General features: G+C 38.0%; 1 non-coding gene across 1 annotated transcript; it reads right to left on the reverse strand.

Annotated features, from left to right (window-relative positions):
* Positions 1 to 6509: 6509 nt before the first annotated feature.
* Positions 6510 to 6616, reverse strand: LOC145071731 (small nucleolar RNA R71). Its single transcript, XR_013690739.1, has one exon. It is a non-coding gene; the product is annotated as a small nucleolar RNA R71 (small nucleolar RNA).
* Positions 6617 to 7103: the final 487 nt, after the last annotated feature.

Genomic DNA, 7103 nt, shown 5'->3' on the forward strand with positions numbered 1-7103 from the left:
TACTTTCATGGTTATATTTTCCTATTTACTTTATTTTGTGATATATTCACATAAACGATGAGTTAGACTAGTTACTGTTTGTAGTAGTCAAAAAGAAGGAAAAACTATCATTTTACTTACAAAACATTCGGGTATTGGTAGAAGACTACATTGTCATAACAATACATTTGGGTCTTGGTAGAAGGCTACATCTCAAACTGATAGAAAACAAGGGACTTTCTAGGGCTTTTCATATTTACATCAACATTCTCATTTAAAGGTTTACATGACTTTTAAAACAGCTTTTAGTAAACCAGACAATGACACTTAAATACTTATGAATTCACCAGCTTTAAAGCGGATACTCTCTTTCAAAATAACTTGTATTCTCAGGTCATCAATAGACAGGTACGGTGGCCAGGCTTTGAGAAGACGGAGCAGACAAGTCTCGTCTTTTATTTTGATTGTATAGCTTTGGTGTCTTATTACAATGAAAGAACACACATGTATTAAAACTTTACTTATAATGCAATGGATGATGTTGTAGCTCGTTTACTATTTTACACTGTTGTGATACTGTACATGACGTCCTCCACCCCGGAACGTTTCCGTTGTTCATGGTTTTGGGGTGTGACACTATCCTTGTGGGTAGACATTCGTTGATTTCCTTGGTTGTCACAAACATTTGAATTTTTGACATCCTTCCCAGTTTTACTAGTGTTTTTGCATTAAGATGTGCCATGATGACTGTCACGGCAGCTGTGACCGCAGCTTGAAAAGTAGCTGAGTCTATATGCAAGAGTGGTGTTTCGTTGGTTGGTCGGTTATTTCCATGTGAAGACATGATTTTGTTACATGATGCGAAACGAGTTGGTTAGATAACTATGATCGTTATTAGTTGGATTCTATAAGTATAATTTCCTCATTTTGTTATTCGGTTTCTAATGTTTCGACTTACATTCCTTATGATGTATTTGTGATTGAGGGTTGAAATAGGTATCGTATTTTAAGTTTAGTTTTAGCAATTTAAGGTAGGGATGTTGAAATCTTAATTCGATCTAGTTTCATGGGTTTTGGGAGAGGGTATCTTTCTTACTATCTCGAGTTATGAAGAAGGATGTAATGTACCTATCTCATAGCGTGACTAGTATAATTACCAACTCATTAGGTAATAATAATTATTACTTATTAGTCCGACGTATCAGGTTCTCTACCACCTCACACGCTTCACGAGTGGTTTCCTCTGTTCTTTGTCCTATCCTCAAATGTACTGATTTGTTATAGCCTGGTATCTATATTTACGGCATCCTTGCTTTTCCTCAGGCATGTTTAATCTTTGTCATTGTTTGGATTGCCCTTAGTTGAAGTTGTAAAGGTTTGTTATTCTATGGTAACTGTCTCTTTCTCTAAAGGGTATGTGTTTTAGAAAAGTTGGATTTATCAAAGGATTGAGTCTGTTTGGATAGCGAGAAGGCATTTCCAGCTATAGGGTTACAGATGAAATGGTGGCAAAGACTTCGCCAGTGTTGTTGAGTTCAATAACATCGAACTACAATAGATTAGATCGACAAGGACAGTGTAGTGAGTTTCTATAACAGTTTATGACACGAACTGTTTACATAGCCCAAAGCATGGATTGATAATGATGATCTTTAAAAGAAACAAGAAGTCTGTCATAATAGTTGGTATAGAAAATACATAGAATTCGAAAAACTTGACCTTGGCGTAGGTCTACAACATACCACACAGGGAAAATTTGATAGCATAGAGGTCTAGTGAAACAGAAATTGCTAGACTGGGAGGTTTACATGAAAAGAGTACTACTTGGAGTACGTACAAGGGTTATTCCACAATCCAAAAGAAAGGGAGAGTAGAGTGTCCTCTACTTGTGAGGGTAATTGTTATGATTGGTACTTGGTTAAGCCCTGGCTTCAGCCAACTGCTGTTCCGCTTCCCATACACGTCTTTGCAGTGCAACCTGGTTCTGACGAAGATCCTTGGTCTCAAATCGATAGGCATTCAACTCCACCTGTAAGGCGTCAATACAAGATCTTTCAAAGTCCTGGTCCTTGGTGAGACGAAGAAGACGAACTATGTTGACTCCAGAGTTAGCACAGATCTCCCTGACATCAGTTTGAGTTGCAGTTAGCTCTCTCTACCAAGGTTCATTTTGATTTACGGCTCTACCATGTGTTAATCCTAACTGTCGGATGCGAACTGTATTGACTCCGTTGTTCGCATCATTCTCCTCGGTTTGTTGGATAGTTGCCCTTCCTTTCTCATCATTGTGGGCAATTCGGAAAACCAATATAGGAAGGACTCTGTCTGATGAGCCTCTCTCGCTCAGATTGTAGAAGCTTCGGTCTCCATTGTATGGAAGAGGTTGACCCTATTTGCGACTCCACCTATTCAGGTTGGTTGCCCATAGAGGTGTCGAGACATAAAATTCTGGTTGAGGATTAGGATTTTGGATCGGAGTCACTAAGGATAGGTTATTGTCCTCGTGATCTGGTTCTGAGTCTTCTTGCATTTCTTCTTTTGGATCATTCTCTACCCATCCCCCACTGCCTTGGTTTGGGTAATACGGATCCCCTGGTAGATGGAATCCGGCCATTGCGTCTGTACGGGAGTAGGGATATAAGGATTGTCTAGAACAAAGGCACGTAAGGTTAAACATCAAAGTTAAACTATTGTATGCATAAAATACTCCTATAGTATTCTGAACGTTACGTTTGATTCTAAGGTTTATAAGTTTGCTAAGTTTTAGACTTTTGGTCCAATGTAGCTATCCCTTGGCATATGTTGGTCGGCTCTCGAACAAATATAGTTGATGTGGCTATATCCATCCCAGTCCCGACTACATATTCCAAGGCATACCTGTATTGCACAGCTCATCTATAATACTTCTACATTGTTTTCATTATAATACTAACCCTGTTATATAATGTATGCACGTATACTTTTATAAAGATTTATTTTAAAAAGTATAACTCTTAGTCAGAGTGTTTTTTTCCTAGTTGTGTTTATAGTTGAATATCAAAAATGGTTTTGATATACTTAGTTCACTATAAACAATGCTCTGATACCAATCTGTCACACCCCCAAACCTGAACGGCGGAAATGTTCGGGGGCGGAGGACGTCATGTACAGTATCATAAAAATTGAATAGCAAAGAAAGTACACACCACCATCATATAAATATATTTGAAAAATTTACCTGATTGTATGTGTTACATGTTCGAATATCAAATACTATATGGTGATCCAAAATATTTTACTAACGCCAGCGCGTTAGTCTTCAAAAGTAGTTGCTACATGGTTTAGCGTGTTCCTGAGAATACAAGTTATATCAAAGAAAAAGTGTCAACAATAAAGTTGGTGAGTTCATAAGTAGTGTTTTGAGAAAATGCATGCCATTCGAAAGTTCACGTTCGTTTTCCAGAAAATCCGATATTTTCTTATGAGGTATGAAATGAGTTTGAATGATTGTTGTATATATTGTATGTATTTGAACCAAGAAAATCCTATATTTTCCTAAAAGTGAAATGCAGTCTCAAATGTCCAAGATCGTAACCTGTAAGCAACTATGACATGCTCAAAAGAATGATGTATAGTCTTATTATAAAACAAAAATATAAGAAGATTTGTATTTGAATGTGAAAAGAACTATATTTGTTACTTTTCCCGTGAAAACATAATACCATAATAATTGTGTATGCAATGAGTTTTTATAACCGTACTATCATAATTTGCCTGTAGCGATGTTCTTCAGGCGTCGAAATGAGATGACACTTGTCACCCCGGGGACTGTAGCTAACAGTTAGGGCGCGGGATCATTAGTCCCGTATAGATCTATACACACTTGTCACATTCTCCGGATGGGAGATTCTGGTTATAAATAGGACTTCTAGTGGTACCTTAAACAGTAATTTGAATATGAATGACTCACGAATTCTCAATTAAGTCACGTATTAGAATGAATATGTTTGTCTTTGAAATAATTTCCCTTTTCTACAGTTTTGACAAGGCATAATAATGATTTGTATGTTCTTGCATGTTTAAGAATGTTATAGTAAAAATGGTTACCCTTGATATGATGCAAACATATAAATAAAACTTCAAATATTCATAATTATGTTTCATCCCGAGAGGGTATAGTGGTGTAAGATGTTTGCATGTTAACAAAATCCATGTAGTAGTTATAAAGACAACATGAAATGTATAACAAAAGATTTATGTTTTCACACGGGATTAACCGTGTGTTTACTTGTATCCCCCCCACCCTTAAAGTGTTCAAAAGCATTTATAATCAGTTAAAAGCGTAGAAATAGGGGTATGAACTCACTTGGTTGAAGTGGTAGCTTGAAGAAGTTGAGACAATAATCGAGCAGAACTTCAACTGGAAAAAGCTGATTTCTCGGAAATCTCAGGAATCTTGGGAGCGTCAGGACTTCCGTTGCGTGCTAGGTATTATACCGGGGCTTCCAGGTAATTTTAGAGGGACTCGAGAGGTGTTCGGTGGAGGAAATGGTGAGAGAATAACAACCAAACCCGGAGCCCTAGTCTCCCTTTTTGTAGTGCTGGGGGCACTCAAAAACGCAGGGCATTCCCTATGGGAATGCAGGGCGTTCCCCTGTGTCGTTATGGCTTGAGTACTCTTGATTCGACAGACGGGTGGGACTGGCTCTGTGCCCCAAACGCAATGCGTTCCTTGGGGGAATGCAGTGCGTTCCCTCAGACCTGCCTCGGGTTTTCTGCCTTGATCTTGTATAATGCGTAACTTTCGTGTACGAGCTCCATTTTTGACGTACATTATATGCACGCAAAGGTGATAATATACTCTAGAACTCTCGTTTAGACTACGTCAGCTAATTTTGAGTTTATTTTTAATAATATATTTTTAACAGGCCGGGACTGGAAAATTCCGTTAAAATTCCATAACTTCTTCATCCGATGTTTGTTTTCGTCAGTCATTTTACCGTTGTACTAATATTGATGAGACCTTCGATTCTCATTTAGGTTGTGTGGGCTAAAAATCGCTCAATCTCTATTTCGAGTTTTTAGCTGTCTACCACTATATCTGAAATTTCGAAAAATCATAACTTCCTCATACGAAGTCAGATTTGGGCGTTCTTTTTAGGTATGTTCTCGGTTTAATGATATCTACGACTTTCATTTAGATACTTAAGGCTAAAAAGTATTTTGTTGGAATTTTGTATTTTATGCTTAATAGTGTTTTTACCGGTTTTGTTGCGGATCTTCGATCGGTCATAACTTCTTCGTTATAACTCGGATTTTAGTGTTCTTTATATTTTTGGAAACCTTGTTATGATATCTAACACTTAGTATACTCAAACTAAGCTTTTCAAACATATCATTTTTGACCTGAATTTGACCGTTGTTACAAAGTCTCTTTTATCTTATTGAATCTAGTTGTCTTTTGTTTCTCCTTTAGTTGTTAATTGTTCTTTGTTTAAGTGTTTAATGATTGCTTAAGCTTCTAGTGTTGCAAAACTAGAGAAACCCCCCCCCCCCTTTTATATTTGTTTTATTTAGATAATATTAGTATTTATTTTAATTGTTTACCGTTCCCTGTGTTCGATGCCCTACTTACCTGAACTAAACTGTTGATTGATAGGTACACTGCCTTTCGTGTGTCTATGTTTGTGTTTAAGTTAGTAGGATAAAAACTAGTATAATCTACACGTATAAAGTTTTTGGCGCCGTTGTCGGGGAACAGTTTCAAATACTTAATATTATTTGCTAGTGTTATCGATCCTTTGTGTGAGATTTATCTCACATAAAGTTACTAGTTTTTCTGTTTTAAAATTTTGTTTTATTTTTTTTCTGTTTTTGCGTTGAACTCGTCGAGTGCACTTCCGAACTCGACGAGATGGTCACGTTTCTAGTTTTGTTTTTTCTTCGTTTTTGTTTTTCTTTATGCGTGATTTTTGGTTTCTTTTTGGGAAGTTTATGACCAAGAGTTCCAATTCTTCAGTAGTGCCACCAATGGAAGATCCGGAATCGATTATTCGCAAAAAGAAGGACAAAGCAATCGGGGAATCAAGCGGTAAAGATGAGCAGGTGTCAGATTTCGAGCCAAAAACACCTGAATTTGAAGAAGAGAGTGAAACTGAGCTAGAAGAAATGGAAAACATTGCAAACATACGCATGGGCAAACACAAACGAAGGATGCGTGACAATACCGGGCCAGGACTCGTGCAACCCGCGATTCCAGCAACAACAAATTTTGAACTGAAAGGTCACATTCTCTCCCAACTGAAGGACATCTCATTCTATGGAAAAGATCACGAAGACGTGTCCAAGCATATTGATGAGGTCAACGACATAGCTGACTACTTCAACATTCCTGATGTGCCTCGCAAGACTATTCTACTTCGGATGCTACCGGTTACGTTCAAAGGAACCGCAAAGATTGGTTGAAATCATTACCTCTAGGATCCATTACGACATGGCAAAAGATGCACGGAGAATTCATATATCAGTTTTTCCCACCATCCAAAGTAGCAAAGTTAAAGAAAGCAATTGCAAACTTCTAACAACAAGGAGGCGGGTCACTCTATGAGGCGTGGGAAAGATACAAAGGCTTGTTGAGGAACTGCCCTCATAACGACCTAAACATTCAACAAGAAGTCTCCATCTTCTATGATGGAGTGAATGTGACAGCCAGGCAGCTCCATGACTCCCACGGACCACTCACGAAGAATGCACCCGCAGTTATAAAAGAATTGGTTGAAGAATTCTCTAAACACTCAAGAGAATATCATACCTGAGATACGACTCAACTCGAGGAGCGGTGAATTCAGTTTCCGATGACATGGCAACAGTGATGGCTAAGTCACCCTCCGGGTGGGTTGTGACAATTGTAGCAGGCCTCACCTTACTAAAGATTGTGACTTGGATGAGAATGGGTATCAGAAAGTTCAAGTATGTTACTCAAACAGGGATAGGTATCACAAAGATTGGAGAAAACCTAAAAAGAAGTCGCTACCTTATGAAGAATACAAAAAGGCAAAAAGGCGAGGGGTTTTTGTTGGATAAGGTGTCTAAGTCCATAACTATATTTGGTATGTACTTGCCCGATTTAGCATGGTCCATTTGGG

The sequence above is a fragment of the Lactuca serriola genome, chromosome 8 (assembly GCF_051521515.1).
Source record: "Lactuca serriola cultivar US96UC23 chromosome 8, Lser_US96UC23_V15, whole genome shotgun sequence".
Lineage (NCBI taxonomy): Eukaryota > Viridiplantae > Streptophyta > Magnoliopsida > Asterales > Asteraceae > Lactuca > Lactuca serriola.